Here is a 20,517-nt window from a genome sequence, read left to right on the forward strand (position 1 = left end):
CAAAACATTTCATTCCCAAATACAATGTTCAAAGTCAGTGAAAGGTTAATATCCATAGATAGCCAAGGAAAATTAATTTAAAGTTTATTGAAGTTTAATGTGAAAAAATGAAAAGTTTTAATGAACTGTTGCAGTCTAATATTTAATCATACAAACAATCTGGATTCAATATAATTTCCATGAGTGATAGAAATACAAAGTTAAAAAAAAAAGAAATACAAAGTTTGTCACAAAGACTCAAAGGTTGAAAAATACAACTTTGTTGATTGGATTTCAAGGATTGCATGATAGATAGAATTCTTCATGACAAGTGATTTATTAATCAGAAGCCTTACCACTCAAATACTCTATCTAATGAATATGCAAACAATCAGAGAACTATGAGATTAAATATGAGTATATGTGTTCACAGAAACATCATTTAACTAGCATACCCTCCCTGACAGAAACCCTAAGAAGACAGCTCTCACATCATGGACTGGATCTTGAGAATTCTCTTCTTCATGGTGACAACTACAGGTAAAGAGGACACCAGTCTCAGGGAGAAGAAAGTGGTTGTAGCTACTCTAGATTGATTTTGTACACCTGTCTTCACTCAACAGGTAGTGACTCTGAGGTTCACCTTGTCCAGTCTGGTGCTGAAGTGCACAAGTTGGGTGCTTCAATGAAGATCTCCTGCAGAACTTCTGGATACTCACTCACAAGTTACCTTATTGGCTGGGTGAGGCAGACCCCTGGACACAGATTTGAGTGGATGGCAGAGATCTCCACTAGTAATGGTGGAACAAGGTACCCACCAAATTTCCAGGGCACAGCTACCATGACCAGGGAAACCTCCAAAAGTCCAGCCTACATGGAGCTGAACGGTCTGAGCTCTGAGGACACGGCCATGTATTACTGTATGAGGGACACCCAGTGAGATAACCCAATGAGATAACTCAGTGAGAAAGCTGTCCTGGCCTCACAGAAGACAGAGTCAACGAGGGTATACAGGCTGCCAGATTTTCATTTGGGTAAACAAGGTGACAAAAAGAAAAAAAGCATGTATTCACTCAAGTTGTTTGAGACGGTCCCCAATGCATGTTCCCCAAAAGCAAAATTTAGGGATGTGGAAGAGGCACAAAGGTCCCATACTGATTTATTGATTTTCCCAGTGGGAAGATGAGCCTATGATCCAGTTGGAGCCAATGAGCTAGGTAGCAAAGCAGTTCCTATATACAAGGGTTTATTCCAAGTAAAATGTATATACATATGTTTGGTGAATCAGTGGATTGTTGCAAACAAGTTCCCTAAGCAATACAGTTGTCTTAGTTTCCTTAGAGAGCCTTAAAACAAAAAAGAAAAGTAAGGTATGTGTTTTGTAGGGTGTGGAGAAAAAGCATTTTGAACTGAAGGCTATTATCATGTATTTAAAAAACTCAAGGGGATATCCCATGTCACTGGAACATTGGCTGTTCAATATAAAATTGTGGTTTTTAGATGAATCGAGTATTTTAAGGAAGGTCTGCAAGATCTCAAAGATGAATTAAAAGTGGAGAGGTCACATCAGAAGTTTATGGAGACTGGTGCGACTTGTTTTATTTTTGTTTATTTATTTCCTTATTATTGCCCAGGGTTTATATTGTGTTATTTCTGGGTGGGCATTAGGTTATCATGGTGGCTAAGGATTAATCCTTGTAAGAAACCTGAAAATTGCATTGGTGAGAAAAATTTGAAGGATGATTGACTTTACATAACAACACAGAGTACATTGACATGCTTTGAGAGCAGCAAAGGTGGTCCTAAGAAATTTTATTTTAATAGATTCTGCCATGTTGGTTGAGGCTGGAAACTGTCCAAATATCCATTATTAGGAGACTGGATAAAGAACCTCTGGTACATACACACAGTGGAATACCATGCTTTTTTTGAAAAACAGGGATGGAATTAGGAAACACCACATGATGTGAAGGGGCTTGGAAACCATTATGCTGAGTGCAGTTAGTTGATCACAAAGGGACAAATATACTATGTGTCCACTACTGTACAATAAACACCAAGATGAAGGAAGGCTTTTACCCTCAGTCTGTTTAATATTCTGATCGGGTCTCCCACGCAACTAGATAGAAGCCTGCCAAGTGCTCATAGGACATAAATTTCCTCCTTTATATGTACTTATTAAAAACCTCTCTGACCGAAGACACTTCATCTCAGCTGGGGTCAGATTTCCAAGGAGGGCCTAGAAGACCATTTAGTTCCTGCCAGACAACATGTGCTAAGGTCACCCAGAATCAGTAGACACATCTACAACACTGGATTGAGACTATACTTGTGTAGTCTTGGTATCCAATCACAGTGGCCACCAAGTCAAGGGAGCAGAAAACATTATTGGCTAAATGTGTGTTAGAAACATCTGCGACTTAAATGGTCTTGAATATAAATTACATGACTTTGGCTATGGAGGATTCTCTTCCCAAGAGTCTTCTGGCGTTGGATCCTCCGCTCATTTGGTTAACTTTGCAGCGGTTCTCAACCTGTGGGTTACAACTTCTTTTTGGGGTTGAACGACCATTTCACAGGGTCGCTTAAGACCATCGGAATACACATTATGATTTACATTACTATTCATAACAATAGCAAAATTACAGTTATGATGTGGCAACGAAATAATTTTATGTTTGGGAGTCACCACAACATGAGGAACTGTATTAAAGGATCGTTGTATTGGGATGGTTGAGAACCACTGCTTTACAGGAACACATCGAGCAGCGGGAATTGCTTTAAATAAAAAGTACTATGGAACAAAAGATCCTGTTTCAGGCGATTCTGTTCCAGCAGCAGTACATCGCGCTATAACAGCTTGGGGGAAAGACCATGAAAACGATGCATTTAAAATTAGAGCAACACAGTTTTCATCAGGGCCTGTCTTTGTGATCAGTGATAGCTATGACATTTGTAATGCATGTGAGAAAATATGGGGTGAATATTTGAGACATGCAATAGTATCAAGAAGTACAGAAGTGCCACTAATAATCAGACTTGACTCTGGAAATCCTTTGACACTGTATTGAAGCTTTGGGATATTTTAGGTAAGAAAATCCCTGTTATAGAGAATTCAAAGGGTTACAAGGTTACAAGTTACTGCTACCTTATCTTAGGGTTACTTAAGAGAATGGAGTAGATATTAATATGTTGTAAGCAAATTGTAAAATGAGTGAAAGGAAAAAGGAGGCATTTTGAAAATAGTTCCTCTGTTTATGGTGGAACTTTGCTACAGAAGTCAACAAGAAATGTCTTAAATTTTTCCTTCAAGTGTAGTCATGTGGTAACTTGTATAACAAATGGTCTTGAAAGATCCAGATCCTAATCCTAACAAAAGATCAAAATGGACTATTACATAGGACACTGGCAGGGATTTATTTTAAAAACATTTTATTAGAGGCTCTTACAGATATTATTACAATGCATAGTTCTATTGGATCAAGCATAATTGTACAACTGCTGCCATCATCATTTTCAATACCTTTTATTTTCTTCTCGAACTCCTTGATATCAATTCCCACATCTCCCCTCCCTGCCCTACTCTGGAACCCACGAAACCCTCAATATATTATATGCTTTAACTTCCACCATCCCATGCATCCTATCTCCTGAAATTCTGATGTTTGTTCCCTTTGGGTGAGGTTATACAGTCATCATTGCTATTAGGGATATACACCTTTCCCCCCAACCATCTTCCCGAAAACTCAGAGAATCATTACTTCCCTTACTGTTTCTGAGCAGCTTATCTATCTTGAATTTCATGCATCGAAAGATCTTTATTGTAACAATGTACATACGAGGTCTAGCAAGGAAGTCTGTTGCACCTGAGGAAGGAAAAGGTCTTTGAAGAATGTGTCATGATCTTCCTCATACTGTCTTCAAGAACGGGGAAGTGACAAAAAGCTATTCATCTGAGGAAGTAAGAAAAAAAATGCAAACCTGAATATTGTACTGGAAGCAACATTTCATTAGACTTTGTGTGTGTATGTGTGTATACATCTGTGTATGTGTGAATATATACATACAACTCTGTGTGCAATACCTAGGTAATATGTATCACATAGACATGTAGGGTTTCTTTTTTTTTATTAAAAAACATTTTATTAGGGGCTCATACAACTCTTATCACAATCCATACATATACATACATCAATTGTATAAAACACATCTGTACATTCTTTGCCCTAATCATTTTCTTTCTTTTTTTTAATCTTTTTTTTTTATTTTAACAATTTATTAGGGGCTCATACAATTCTTATCACAGTTCATACATATACATACATCAATTGTATAAAGCACATCTGTACAGTCCCTGCCCTAATCATTTTTTTCTCCTCTTTTCTTTTTTTACGTTTTATTAGGGACCCATACAACTCTTATCACCATCCATACATATACATACATCAATTGTCTAAAGCATATCCATACATTCCCTGCCCCAATCATTCTCAAAGCATTTGCTCTCCACTTAAGCCCCTTGCATCAGGTCCTCTTTTTTTTCCCCTCCCTCCCCTTTCCCCCCTCCCTCATGTGCCCTTGGTAATTTATACCTCGTTATTTTGTCATATCTTGCCCTATCCGGAGTCTCCCTTCCCCCCTTCTCTGCTGTCCCTCTCCCAGGGAAGAGGTCACATGTGGATCCTTGTAATCAGTTCCCCCCTTCCAACCCACTCACCCTCCACTCTCCCAGCATCGCCCCTCACACCCTTGGTCCTGAAGGTGTCATCCACCCTGGATTCCCTGTACCTCCAGCCCTCATATGTACCAGTGTACAGCCTCTGCCCTATCCAGTCCTGCAAGGCAGAATTCGGATCATGGTAGTTGGGGGGAGGAAGCATCCAGGATCTGGGGGAAAGCTGTGTTCTTCATCGGTACTACCTCGCACCCTAATTAACCCATCTCCTCTCCTAAACCCCTCTATGAGGGGATCTCCAGTGGCCGACACTTGGGCCTTGGGTCTCCACTCTGCACTTCCCCCTTCATTTAATATGGTGTATATATATACATATACACATATATACACACACTTATATCGTTTTTTTTTTTTTGCATGATGCCTTATACCTGGTCCCTTGGCACCGCGTGATCGCACTGGCCGGTGTGCTTCTTCCATGTGGGCTTTTTTGCTTCTGAGCTAGATGGCCGCTTGTTCACCTTCAAGCCTTTAAGACCCCAGACACTATCTGTTTTGATAGCCGGGCACCATCAGCTTTCTTCACCACATTTGCTTATGCACCCATTTGTCTTCAGCGATCCTATCATGGAGGTGTGCAGTAAATGATATGATTTTTTTGTTCTTTGATTCCTGGTAACTGATCCCTTTGGGACCACTCGATCACACAGGCTGGTGTGTTCTTCCATGTGGACTTTGTTGCTTCTGAGCTAGATGGCCGCTTGTTTATCTTCAAGCCTTTAAGACCCCAGTCACTATCTCTTTTGATAGCCGGGCACCATCAGCTTTCTTCACCACATTTACTTGTTCACCCACTTTGGCTCCAGCCATTGTGTCGGGAGAGTGAGCATCATAGAGTTCCAATTTAATAAAAGAAGGTATTCATGCATTGAGGGAGTGCTTGAGTAGAGGCCCAAGGTCCTTCCGCCACCCCAACACTTGACCTATAAATATAGACACATAGATCCACCTCCCCATCTTCCTATACACATCTGCATGTACATGTCTCTGTCTAGACCTCCATGAATGCCCTCTGACTCCCAGCTCCCCCCTCCATCTCCCCCGACCTTCCTCCTGCCCCACTACCATGCTTCATTGCCACCTAGGCTAGAGTACACCCCTTCTCTAAGCAACCTTACCCTTGATCATTTCCCACCATGCCCACCACTCCCCCTTCTCTACCATTTGGGGTCCCGTGTTTTTCCCTTGTCCCTGGGTTTGCCAACACCACTTCCTTACCCCCCCTACCCCCCCACCCCAAGTCCCCCCGGAATTTTCGGTCCCGCTGTCCTTCCTCCAGACAGTTCATCCAGCCCGTCCCATTCAGACAGACCTGTGGAGTCACTAACATGCACGAAAACAAGACAGAGGAAAACAAAGCAACAGTATACAACCAGACAACAAAACAACAAAAACAAACCACTGACAAAGAACAGAACAAAACAGTTCACAAGAGAAAAGCTTGTAGTTAGTTCAGGGATCGTCTGCTGGCCCTTAGGAGTGTTTTCCAGTCCAGTCTGTTGGGGCACCACGCCCTGGCCCCAAAGTCCACTTTCAGCATTCCCTGGGGACCTTGCCACTCCATTCCCTTGCTGTTCCGCTGCACTCCCCAAGTGATTTGCCTCGGTGTGGTGGGATCAGGTCAGGTGCAATTCCCACACTGTGTCTCCGGTACTGTCCCCTGTATCGCCCTTAGTCACTGAGGGGCATCATGGCTCATAGTAGGGCCAGCCATGTTGTTCTCTCTGTGGACTGGCTGCTCTACTCAGGAACATCATCCTCACGGCCTGGTGGGCCAGGCTGTGCTCCACTCTCTCCTCCTGCCCCTTCATCTGCTCCCGTGTGCTCTGATCAGATATGTCCATCTCCCGGAGCTGCAGAGTCAATGTCGTCCTTTGGAACACATTCTTTTCGGGGAAGGGCAGGAATCCACTTAATTTATGGTGCTGGGGCCAGCCTCCCAGACCTCTCCACTGGTTCCCTCCTCCACGCCGGGATATTGCATTCACACCTTGCGACACTGGGTTGAAGTCTGGTCCCACTTTCCCTGTGGAGATATAAACAACAAATGTTTTTTAAAAAATTTTATTAGGAGCTTATACGACTCATCACAATCCATACACATACATACATCAATTGTATAATGCACATCTGTACATTCTTTGCCCTAATCACTTTCAAAGCATTTGCTCTCCACTTAAACCCTTTGCATCAGGTCCTCTTTTTACCCCTCGCTCCCTACTACTCCCTCCCTCATGAACCCTTGATAATTCTTAAATTATTATTTTGTCATATCTTGCCCTATCCGGTGTCTCCCTTCACTCCCTTTTATGTTGTCCATCCCCCAGGGAGGAGGTCAAATGTAGATACTTGTAATCGGTTCCCCTTTTCCAACCCACTCACCCTCTACTCTCCCAGTATCACCCCTGACACCCCTGGTCCTGAAGGTATCATCCACCCTGGGTTCCCTGTGCCTCCAGGTCCTATCTGCACCAGTGTACATCCTCTACCCTATCCAGACTTGCAAGGTACAATTCGGATCATGGTAGTTTGAGCGTGTGTCAGGGCGGTGGGGGGGAGGAAGCATCCAGGATCTGGGGGAAAGCTGTATTCTTCATCGGTGCTACATTGCACCCTAACTGACTCATCTCCTCCCCTAGACCCCTCTGCTAGGGAATCTCCAGTAGATGACAAATGGGCATTTAGTCTCCACTCTGCACTTCCCCCTTTATTCACTATGGTAAGATTTTTTTTTTAATGATGCCTTATACTTGATCCCTTTGACACCCCGTGATCACACAGGCTGGTGTGTTTCTTCCATGTGGGCTTTGTTGCTTCTGAGCTAGATGGCTGCTTGTTCACCTTCAAGCCTTTAAGACCCCAGCCATTGTCTCTTTTGATAGCCGGGCACCATCAGCTTTCTTCGTCACATTTGCTTATGCACCCGTTTGTCCTCGGCTATCATATCATGGCAGTGTGCAGCCAATTATATGCTTTTTTGTTCTTTGATGCCTGATAACTAATCCCTTCGGGACCACGTGCTCACACAGGTTGGTGTGTTTTTCCATGTGGGCTTTGTTGCTTCTGAGCTAGATGGCCGCTTATTTATCTTCAAGCCTTTAAGACCCCAGACACTATCTCTTTTGATAGCCGGGCACCATCAGCTTTCTTCACCACATTTACTTGTTCACCGCATTGGCTTCAGCAGTTGTGTCAGGAGGGTGAGCATCATAGAATGCCAATTTAATAAAAGAAAGTATTCATTCATTCAGGGAGTGCTTGAGTAGAGGCCCAAGGTCCTTCTGCCACCTTAATTCTTAACCTATAAATATAGACACATAGATCTATTTCCCCATCTTCATATGTATATTTGCATGTACATGTCTTTGTCTAGACCTCTATAAATGCCCTTTGCCTCCTAGCTCTTTCCTCTATTTCCCTTGACTTTCCTCCTTCCCCACTATCATGCTCCGTCCCCACCTCGGTTACAGCTACACCTCTTCTTTATGTAACCTTACCCTTGATCATTCCCTACCAAGCCTGCCACTCGTCCCTCACCACTAATTTGGATCTCATGTTGTTCCCTTGTCCCTGGGTTAGTTAATACAACTTCCTTACCCCCCACCTCCCCCTATTCCAAGTCCCCATGAAACTGTTGATCCCATTGTTTTTCCTCCAGATAGTTCTTCCAGCCTGTCTTATTTAGATAGACCTGTGGAAATAATAACATGCACAAAAACAAGACAGAGGAAAACAAAGCAACAGTATACAACCAGACAACAACAACAAACCACTGACAAAGAACAAAAAAAAACACATCAAGAAAGAAAAGCTTGTAGTTAGTTCAAGGATCGTTTGTTGGCCTTTAGGAATATTTTTCAGTCCAGTCTGTTGGGGCACGAAGCCCTGGTCCCAAAGTCCACTTTCAACATTCCCAGGGGCCTTGCCGCTCCATTCCATTGCTGTTCCACTGCACGCCCCCACTGCTTTGCCTTTGTGTGGTGGGATCAGCAATTCGCACACTGTGTCTCCAATTCTGTCCCCTGTAGCACCATTGGTCACTGAGGGGCATCATGCCTCCTAGTGGGGCCAGCCATGTTGTCCTCTCTGTGAACTGACTGCTGTAATCAGGAACATCATCCTCATGGCCTGGTGGGCCAGGCTGTACTCCACTCTCTCCTCCTCCCTCTTCATCTGCTCCCGCGTGTGTGCTCTGATCAGATATGTTCCTCTCCTGGAGCTGCAGAATCAATGTCGTCCTTTGAAACAAATTTTTCTCGGGGGATGGGCAGGAATTCACTTAATTTTTGGTGCTGGGGCCAGCCTCCCAGACCTTTCCACTGGTTCCCTACTCCACGCCGGAATGTTGCAATCACACCTTGCGGCACTGGGTTAAAGTCTGGTCCCTCTTTCCCTGTGGAAATATAAATAATAGCCTCCCCTTGGGTTTAGTGCCCCATGCCCCCGTTCCCCATTTCTTCCTTATATTCTTCCTTTTATTTTCCTTTCCCCACCTCCTCCCCACTTGTCTATCATGCGCATCCCTGGTTTTGATCTGGTCTATGCCATACTACACAGTCCTCACCCCAAAAATGTTTGTATACAGTAGCTTTTTCCCTATGTCCCTTTTGCATTTTTTTAAAAATACTTACCTCGGCGGGCTCATGTTGTACTTGTCCTTTTGTGCCTGACTTACTTCGCTTAGCATGATTTCCTCCAGTTCTTCCCATGCCGCTATGTGCCTCATAGGTTCATCACTACTTTTTAGTGATGCGTAGTACTCCATTGTATGTATATAACACAGTTTTTTAATCCAGTCATCTGTTGATGGAAATTTGGATTGCTTCCAGCTACTTGCAATTGTGAGCTGTGTCACAATGAACATTGGAGCACAGATGTCTGGCCTTGGTTTGTTTCTTGCCTCTTCTGGGTATATGCCCAGTAGGGGGATTGCTTGGTCATATGGTAACTCTATTTCCATCTGTTTAGCTATCACCAGATTGATTTCCATAGTGCCTGTACGTACTTAGAGGCCCACCAGCAGTGGATGAGAGTTCCTGTCTCCCCACAGCCCCTCCAACACTTGTTGCTTTCTGATTTTTTGAATTGGGCTACATTTGAGGGTGTCAGGTGGTACCTCATTATTGTTTTAATTTGCATTTCTCTTATGGCTAAAGATCGGGAACATTTTCTTTTTTGGAGGGGGGGAACATTTTCTCATAAGTTTGTTGGCCATTCGGATTTCTGATCCTGTGAAACTTCTATTCAAGTCCTTTGCCCACCTCTCAAGTGGGCTATTGGTTTTTTTCTTTTTGGAAGCTATCAGAGTATTGTAGATTTTAGTAATAAGGCCTTTGTCTGATGTGTCATTGCTAAAGATGTTTTCCTAGTCTGTGGTGAATTCTTTCGATGTACACAAGTGTTTTATCTTTAGTATATCCCATTTGTCAATTTGTGCCTCCTCTGTGTTTGTGTCCTTCCCTATTTCTGATAGCATGTGTATTCCCTGTGCCAAAGTTCTCAAGTTGGTCCCAATTCCCTCATTGATGGCCCTAAAGTTTGGGGTTTAACTACAAGGTCTGTGATCCACTTTGAGTTTATTCTTGTGCCTGGAGTGAGATAAGGGCCTTGCTTCATTTTTCTGTAGGTAAATATCAATTTTTTCCAGCACCACTTTTTAAAGAGGGCATCTGCTTCCCATTTGATTTTTTGGGGGCCCTTATGACTTTAATTCTGGGTTTTCAGTTCTTTTCCATTAGTCTGAGTATCTGTCATTGTACCAATACCATGCAGTTTTGAGAACTGTGGCTGTATAGTATGTGCCAAAGCCAGGTAAAGCAAGCCCTCCCACGGTGTCCTTCTTCTTCAGGAGTTCTCTGCTAATTCTGGGCTTCTTCCCTCTCCATATGAAGTTTAATTCTGGGCTTCTACCCTCTCCATATGAAGTTGGTAATCAGTTTTTCCATTTCTTTGAAGAAAGATGAGAGTAATTGTATCGGGATGGCATTAAACGTATATAGTGCTTTTGGCAGAACTGACATCTTAACTATATTAAGTCTTCCAATCCAAGAGCATGGGATATTCTTCCATTTGTTGAGGTCGCTCTTGGTTTCTTGTAATAGTGTTCTATAGTTTTCCCTGTATAGATCTTTTATTTTTTCAGTCAGGTATATCCCAAGATATTACTATTTATTTTGGCTATTGTGAAGGGTACCATCTTTTTTATTGCTTCTTCTGTGGTCTTATCTAATGTGTATAACAGTCCGATGGACTTCTGTTTGTTGATCTTGTATCACACCACTCTGCCAAACTCCTCTATAGCTTCCAGTACTCCCCTTGTGGAACTTTTGAGATTTTCCATATATAAAATCATATCATCTGCAAATAACGATAATTTCACCTCTTCCTTCCCCAGACGAATACCTTTGATGTCTCTTCTTTGCCTTATGCTGTTAGCTAAAACCTCCACCACGATATTAAATAGGAGTGGGGAAGAGGGCATCCTTATCTGGTCCCCTTTTTTCAGTGGGATTGTGTTAGTCTTTTCTCCATTGACTACCACGTTGGCTGTTGGTTTTTCATCTATAGCTTGTATTGTCTTTAGAAACTTTCCTTCTATTCCTATCTTTGCAAGTGTCTTAAAAAGGAATTGGTGGTTGATGTTGTTGAATGCTTTTTCTGAGTCTATTGGTATTATCATATGGTTATAGTTTTTCATGTCAATGTGATTAATACTACTAATGGCCTTTTGTATGTTGAACCATCCCGGCATCCCTGGTATGAATCCCACTTGGTCATGTGAAGTATTTGTTTTATATACTTTTTGTATTCTGTTGGCTAGTATTTTGTTAAGGATTTTTGGATCCTTACTAGCTTCATTGAAGGAGTTTGCCGTCATTTTCTATGTTCTCGAAAAGTTTGTGTAGGATTGGTGTTAATTCTTCCCTAAATGCTTTGTAGAATTATCCACTGTAGCCATCTGGTCCAGGTGATTTTTTAGTTGATAATCCCTTGATAACCTTTTCTATTTCTTCTACTGCTATGGGTCTGTTGAGATTCTTGATTTTCACCAAGGATAGTCTAGGGAGGGATTGTTTTTCCAGGAATTTGTCCATGTCTTCCAAATTGTTGAATTCATTGGAGTACAATCCTTCATAGTACTGTGTAACTATCCTTTTGATTTCATTAGGGTCTGTTGTAATGACCCCTCTTTTATCCCTTATTCTTTCTATTGAGATTTGTTCCTTCCTTTCTTTGGTTAGGTTTGCCAATGGTCTATCAATCCGGTTTATCCTTTCAAAGAACCAATTTTTAGCGATATTAATTTTTTCCATAGTTTTCTTATTTTCCCTCTCCTGGATTTCAGCCCTGATTTTTTTTATAATTTCTTTTCTTTTGCTATTAGTAGGATTGTCCTGCTGACTCTGCTCTAGTTTTTGTAAATTTTGTGTGAGCATATCAATCATGAGTCTCTCTTCCTTTCTCAGGTGTGCATGTATTGCTATGAAACTTCCTCTGATGACTTCCATTGCTGTGTCCCATAAGTTTTGGTACGTCGTGTGCTCATTTTCATTGGTTTCTAGAAATTTCCTGATTTCATCTCTGATCTGCACCAGAACGTACTCCTTTTGCAGTAGAGAGTTATTCATCCTCCAATTATTTGCTCTTATTTTCTTTGTCTTCCTTTTGTTGATTCCCAGTCTTATGGCACAGATAGAGAGGTCTGTATTATTTGAATGTGCTTAATTTTTTCCCTCATTTTAAAAATTTTATTTTATTTTTATTTATTTTTTTTTTACAAACCCTTGTATCGAGGGCTGACTTTCAATAGATCGCAGCGGGGGCACGCACACGAATGTGCTTAAATTTATGTAGATTTGCCTTATGTCCCAGCATATGGTCTATCTTCGAATATGTGCCATGGGGACTTGAAAAGAATATGAAATGTTTTGTATTTGGATGGAAAGCTCTGTACATATCTATCAGGTAAAATTGTCTAATTGTGGTGTTTAGCTCTCTAGTCTCCTTGTTGAGTTTCTTTCCCTGTGGTCTATCTTGCTCAGTGAGTGGTGTGTTGAAGTCACCCACTACAATTGTCGAGTCTGTGATTTCTTTCCTAATCTTTTGGAGTGTTTGGTTGACGTATTCAGCTGTTCTCTCATTCGGGGAATATATGTTTACAATGCTTAGTGGTTCATTGTCTACAATTCCCTTGAGCATTATATAGTGCCCCTCCTTATCTCTTTTTATGGTTTGCACTTTGAGGTCAATTTTATCCGAGATTAGGATTGCAACCCTTGCTTTTTGTGTATTGCTGTTTGCTTGGTAGGTCCTTCTCCAGCCTTTGATTCTCAGCCTATTTTTGTCTGTAGCCTTGAGATGTGTCTCCTGTAGGCAGCAGATTGATGGCCTGTGTGTTCTAAGCCAGTCTGCTAGTCTCAGTCTTTTAATGCCAGAGTTCAGGCCATTGATATTCAGGGTTATTATCTCCATCTGCGGACTCTGTGATGTCATCTTATACCATTGTGTTGGGAGTTTTCCTATTTTCCTTTCTTGTTAGCATGTGTTTTGTGTGTGTATCATTTTTGACTTCTTTCCCTCCTTAAGCTATTGCTATCTTGGGGTCTGTTTTCACTTTGTTGCCCTCTGGGTGAGGTTGTTCTATGTGACGGTCTCTATTGATGCTTGGTGAGTGTTGTGCTTCTGCCCATACTTAGGCAGCAAGGATCTTTTGTAAGGCTGCATTTGTTTTAACGTATTTTTTTAGTTTTTCCTTGTCTGGGAAGACTTTTACTTTTCCATCGATCTTGATCGATAATTTGGCTGGGTAGAGTATTTTTGCATTTGCGTTGTTTTTCTTCAATTTTTGGAATATTTTACTCCACTCCCTCTTTCTTTTTTTCATAGTTTCTGCTGATAGGTCTGAGCATATTCTTATCTGGGAACCTTTATATGTGATTGCTTGTTTTTCCCTAGCTGTTCTCATGATTTTCTCCTTTCCCTCAAAGTTGGATAGTTTAACTATTATGTGCCTTGGTGACTTCTTGGGGCTCAATCTTGCTGGTGTTCTTTCAGCCTCCTGAATGATTGCCTGGTTTTCATTCATTAGGCTGGGGAAGTTTTCCTCCAAGAATTCTCTCACTATTGTTGCAGATGACTTCTTTTTTGTGTCTTCCTCCAGTATGCCAATAATTCTAATGTTGTTCTGCTTCATAGAACCAGACATAGCTCTTAGGTTTTCTTCAGTTTCTCTGATGGTATTATTAGATTTTTGTTCAAGTTTATAAATGTCTGCTTGGCTGTCCTCCAAGTCACTGATGTGATTCTCTGATTCCTCCAATCGATTCTCAAGGACCGTGATTCTGCTACTGTTTTTCCCTTTGGTGTATGGCTTTTATCTCCTCTATTGTTTCATCCTTTTTCTGTATTGTTTCCCTCATATCCTGTATGACTCCAAGCAGAATTCTGAGAATTTCTTTGTATGGCAGCTCAATGTCTGTTTCTTCCATATATGTTGTTATGTTCAGTACATCTTCTACCTTTGCCTTTTGTTTCTCCTGCTTTTTCATTGAGGTCGTTGGGGCTGATGGCTGTTTGTGTTGACTTGTTTTAGAGGGACCAGGTGCCATTTTCCAGGCTCTCTCATCATAGAATGCCTTTTTAATAGAGGGAAGTATTTTTGCATTGAGTAAGTTCTTGAGTGGAGGTCCAATTTCCTTCTGCTACCTTAATTCTTAACCTATAAATATATGTGCATAGATCTATTTCCCTATCCTAATATATAAATATATTTACATATGTACACATCTTTATCTAGACCGCTATAAATGCCCTTTGCCTCCAACTCTTTCTTCAATTTCCTTTGACTTTCCTCCTGTCTCACTATCATGCTCAGTCCCCACCAGGGTTTCAGCAATTCTTCTTGATTACATTATCCTTGATCATGACCTACTAGGCCTCCCACACCTTCCTAACCACTGATTTGGATCACTTGTTGTTCCCTTTTCCCTAGGTTTGTTGACACCACTACCTTTCCCCGACCTCCCCTTCTCCCATGTCCCCCCGGAAATCAGTCCTGTTGTATTCTCCTCCAGATTGTTCATCCAGCCTATCTTATTTAGACAAACCTGTGGAGAAAATAACATGTACAAAAACAAGACAGAGCTAAACCAAGCAACAATATACAACAAAACAACAACAAACCAAAGACAACAAAACACAACAAGAAAGAAAAGCTTTGGCAAAGAATGTATGTATGGATTGTTATAAGTGTTGTATGAGCCCCTAATAAAACGATTTTTAAAAAACAAAAAAATTAGGAGCGTTTTCCATTCCAGTCAGTTGGGGCACCATGCCCTGGCCCGTCTGCATTATTTCTCACTGAACTACATGCCACACCCCTGTTCTGGTTCCAGAAGAGATCAGGCAAGATTTTCCATGATAGTATTGCTCAAACTCAAGTGAACTCACCCCAACATGTTTAGTAACAAACAAGGCACAGTCCACATGATCTTTATAAAGGTAAACATCACCTGTTCCCCATCATGACCCCATGAGTAGAAGAATATGGCATTGGTATTACAGGAAAACTTACAAGCACATTGCAATATGCAGATGACTCAACCTTACATGCTGAAAATCAGGAAGACTTGAAGCATGTGCTTATGAAGATCAAGTATTGTAGGCTTCAGTATGGATTACCATTCACCGTAAAGAAAACTTAAATCCCCACAACTAATCAATTGGTAACAACAGGATAAATGGAGAGAAGACTTAAGTAGTCAAGAATTTTGACTTTGTTCCATATTCAATGCCCATGCAAGCAGTGGTCAAGAACTCAAAAGATTAGTTCCAATAGGGAGATCTGCTGCACACTCCATCTTTAGAGTATTTAAAAGCAGAGATGTTACTTTGAAGAATAAGGCACAAATGACCCAAACCTTGGTATTTTCAGTTGTCTCATACGCAAGTGAATGTTGGACATTGAATAAGGAAGACCGAAGAAGAACTGAGACATTTGAATTGTGTAAGAGGAAGTCTCACCATTATTGCCTTTAAGGAGCTCTCTGCCTGTACTTCACTGCTCTTGGAATGACCCTGTCGTAAGTCATGCAACTTCATATATATGACAATATAGGTAGAGGACCTGTGTTAGAAGAAACCAGTCTCTAACAACCAAAAGGTCAATAGGCCCAACTGTGTGGTTATAGTATATAAAGATCATTGTAAATTCTTAGGGGATAGGAAAGATTTGGAGAGCGAGTACAATAAAGGAGTCAGACACATTTTATGGTAGCAGCCCCTCTTAATGGTCCACGTGGAACTGGTAGATGAGAAGAGAGTATCTTTACTATCTTGGGATATTTACAGGTAGCCATAATACATCCATATTCCCTAGTACATATGTCACAAGGTGGATGGAAGCTACAGTAAGGTCCCTGAGCTCACAAGTGAGGAAAGCTAATACCTGCATCGGGGGAAGGTATGACTGGGGCTCAGTGACAAGGTGGAAGAGATAGTAACAGGATGTGTCCTGCTGAAGGGAGATAAAAATAAACTATGGGCTCACTTTAAGACAACATAGCTGTTAGGGGAGAACCTGTGGGAAAGACATTTAAGCAGGATAATGTACTTGGACTTTATATCTAACTTAACCAAAGAGGTGGCTTTCCTACTGCGGAATAGTAGCTTTATAGATTCCCAACATGCAAATAATTCCCTCAGTCTGCTGATGAAAACCAGCCCAGCCCCAAACTTACTGCTCTGGGAGAGGCACCCCAGCTCCAGAATCCCAGGAGGTCTCCATTAAGTGATTAGAAAAGAACACAGCCAAAAACCATGGAATCTGTGCTGAGCTAGGTTTTCCCTGTGGAATTTTAACAGGTCATTTTGTGGACAGCAAGTATGCGTGAGTGGGCACGAGTAGCTCTGTGTGATGGTTTTCCTGGACAGAGCGGTTCTGTGTTTTCAGGTGTCCAGTGTAAGGTGCAACTGTTGGAGTCTGGGGACGACTTGAGGCAGCCTGTGGGGTGTCTAAGACTCTCCTATGAAGTCTCTAGATTGCCCTTCAGTAGGTATAGCATGGATTGAATCCAACAGGCTACAGGGAAGAGCCCAGGTTGTTCTCAAACAGTAGTGGGGATGGTAGTACTTACATATACTACACAAACTCCATAAAGGGTTGATTCACCACCTCCTAGTGACAACTCCAAAAACACCCTGTTTCTTCAGGTGGACAGCCTAAAAATTGAGGACACATCATGTATTATTGTTCAAGAGACATAGTGAAGGGAAGTCAGGATGAGTCCAGACACAAACCTCCCCTGCAGAAAGGAGATTGAGCTCCAGAGGTCCTCAGGACCCCAAAAGCACCATAATCCATGGCCAGGTGGAGATGGCATTTCAGGACTAATTTCTTGTTGTATTTGGGAATACTTGTCAGTCCCTATTTCCCGCAGGAAAAGGATAGGTCTCAGTTTTATTTTTTCAGTATTACTCTCCAAAACTATCCTCATAATATGACGGTTTATAATTTCGTTAGTTTTGTTTGTTTCCTTTAGTAGTTGTGAGTATTTATAAAAGAGTGGGAAGAGAGAGACAACACACCTTTTATTCTTAGTCTCAAATTGCATCCACAGAGATCACCAGGTAACTGATCACAGATTCCTGTCCTGTGCCTCTTTGCTACTGGGGTATACATTTCCTCTTCTGTTTAGGGAAGACCTTGAGCAGCACGAGTTGCCCAGGACCCACTGACTATGGGGACCCAGCCCTGTGCAGGCACAGACAGGGAGAATTTCCTGTTGGAATTAGGGTTACTTCTCATAACTCACAGCATCCCCAGGCACAGTTTTTCTTTTTCTCTAAATTTTCTCCTCATATGTGATCCAGTTTCTTTCTTGAAAAATAGTTTTAAACAAACAAAGAAAAATAGATTATCATGCAAATTCTCAACCTATTCTCAAATATATTGAGTTCCTACTAAGTTCTTTCGGATCATCAACCACGAATATTTCCATCCTAAACAGATCTCATAGATATGAGAAAATGAAGATTAAGAGTGGGGGATGAAAGAGGGAGAACTCCAAGAGTCAAGCCGTCATTATTTTAAAAATAATTTTTAATTGTTATTCTTATAAAACTGTGTAAACTCAATATTTTAATGTCTGGGTTGCAAAGACCCCATTGTTATTGAATCTATTCCAAACCACAGCAGCCCTATAGAATGGAATAAAACATCCCTTTAGGGCCCCATTATTTAATGCTGGAAATATAATGAAGTTAGGATAATTATATATTTTCATTTCATGTAACTTAAAGTGGTAGATACATGATTTCCTGTCAACTTGTTAAATAGGTTATAGGGGTGAAGTCTAGCCTGTCAATCAGGTTGCAGCTTGATGACCTCATTTGGAGATGCAACAGGAGATAAGTAGCTCACTAGAGGCCTGATACACTCTCTGCTTCCACCCTCTGCTTCATCTTTCTGCGGACAAGCCACATGGAGATACACTGATGGAGTCAGAGCTCTGGAGCTCGAGAAGCCACTGGGAGATCCACGCCAGTGCTAAGATGCTTGCACCACCACTGGATCCACAAGACTTTCCACCCACTTGCTTGTGATGTGTTGCATGTGTCGGAAGAAGAACTTGTGGACTGGTATCGGACATATGGACTAATATAGGACTTAAGGACATGATCTGGACAAGGCTGGGGTGTTTTCTTAAGATACAATTACTCTTTGCTGTATGAGTGTCTCTTTATTTGTTTCTCTAGTCCACCTAGACTAACACATTTAGTTAGAAATTCTCTTTAGCAGTGACCCTGAGATGAACCCCTTTATCTTGTCTCACAGGGAATCCTGTGATAGTGCCCAGGCACAAATTCTTGCTGGTAGTGTATGAACCTCTCCCAAGGCTTCACTCGTGTGGTTCCATTTTTAAAAATTCAAGGCTATCCAGGCATCTCTCATTCCTGAAGCATTTAACCTCTCTCTCCCCACTTCCCCAAGATGTGTTTCACAGTATATTATTACCCAAAAGTCAACATCCCCCTGTTCTCCGAATGTTCCCTTTTGTACTTTACTCCAATTTCACATGTCTCACAAAGTTAGGCAAAGATTAACACTCTTCTTAGCTTCTCTAAAGACCTTGCCGGAAGCAATGCTAACCCTTCAACACCCTCCACACCCCCACTTTCCCACTGTCTTGCTAGCAAACCAGCTGTGATTTTGTCCTTATAAGCCCCACCTTAATATTGTTCGGGTCTTCGGGGAATTTTTGAGAGAGATACGAGTCCTTCCAATGGTCCTGTGTATAATAAGGACTCCCAATTTGGACATCTGTGGCATTATAGTGGTTATTAATTTCTCCCAATATGCAATATTTTGGAGGCCCAGTGAGGAAATCTTGTGCTGCTTGGAATACAGTCTCAGCCGGAAAGCTGTCCCGGGCAAGGAAAATTCCAGGAGCCGCCCAGGAGATGCTCACCCCAAATCTTTATTTGGAGTCTACTTGGTTCACCTCCGATGTAAAGACCTGTGTTCTCTGTTTTGGGATTCGTCCATCAGGATTGGGGATGGGAAGAGGGTAATGGGGACCATCTGCAGTCTTAACTCTCTGAGGTATACTCTTTAATGAGAGTTCCCTTGAAGAGTCTGGCTGTTATGATGTTGTTTTCGTGTTTTCCAATGGTCCCACCATGATTGTCCTGCCTCCTTCCTTGTCCCATTGTTGTTCTTAGACCTTGTATTGGCAGTGGCTGCCCTGGTGGAGTGGACTCCTCTCCAGAACCTCCTGCTGGCTCTCCTTTATGTTATGAGTCACATTGTTTTGGGTCCCATAGTGCTTGATCACATGGGTGCTAGTCCTCTGAACCACTTGGTTGCTCTGACTCAGGGGCTTTGATAAACGGTAAGGGTAGTGTGGCACCTAGTGCTGCCCCAAGGAGACAGCCCCTAGGGCAGTTTACCCTATACTTCCTGAGGAGTCTGACCTTCTCCTACCTTATGTTGAACCCTTATAAGGAGGGATCACCCCATGGACTCCTTTGGAATCAAAAGACCAGGCTTTGTCTCCTCTACACACCCATAGTGGGCCCTCTCACAATGTCTCGATTCTTTCCTTGCAAGAGGCACAGCCCGGGACAGGGGACCCAAAAGATCAATTCTTTTTTTGTTTATATCCTTTTTTTTTTAATCAGCAAATTATACCATAGGAAAAACCATCATCTGCCATTTTCAGATAAACCAAGGCCCTAATTAGTGTCTTAGAGTCTCTGTTCCAACCCTGCTGTCCACTTGGGATGATGAATATCAATTACTAATTGTCTTCTTTACAGCAGAAGAATGAAGTCACATTTGTCAGGAATCTCAGAAGGAAATTATAGGCCCCAGTGGGGCTGGGGGTTGGAGTGAGACCATAGCGAAAAATCAGGACCAACTGGAGAATGTATTTCCACAGAATAGAGCCAGCTGGGACCCAAATACCAGAGAGGGCATCCATGCTCTGGACACTTGACACCGGTATCTGCTAGCAGGGTTGAATGAGCCACTAGATGCCCTACAGTTTTGTCTAAAGTTAGAAATGTTTTTTCAGTGTCTGCAGGAAACCCTGGCTGCCCTTTTAGAACGACTCTGGGAGGTTTACAGTACATACACTCCTATAGACCCCGAGGGCCCTGAATATAACAGAAGTATAACATTGGCCTTTGTTACTCCATCTGCACCAGCTATCAAGAGAAGACTCCAAAAGTTAGATGGGTTTAAAAGAATGATTTTTCCAAGCTTTTAGAAGTAGCCCAAGTTGGACAGTGTAACACATGAC

The 20,517-nt window shown here is 42.0% G+C and overlaps 1 pseudogene; it reads left to right on the forward strand.

The window, feature by feature from the left end:
• Positions 1 to 473: 473 nt before the first annotated feature.
• Positions 474 to 3,993, forward strand: LOC142424083 (nicotinamide phosphoribosyltransferase-like; annotated as a pseudogene).
• Positions 3,994 to 20,517: the final 16,524 nt, after the last annotated feature.

Source organism: Tenrec ecaudatus, chromosome 13 (assembly GCF_050624435.1).
Source record: "Tenrec ecaudatus isolate mTenEca1 chromosome 13, mTenEca1.hap1, whole genome shotgun sequence".
In the NCBI taxonomy this organism is placed as follows: Eukaryota; Metazoa; Chordata; class Mammalia; order Afrosoricida; family Tenrecidae; genus Tenrec; species Tenrec ecaudatus.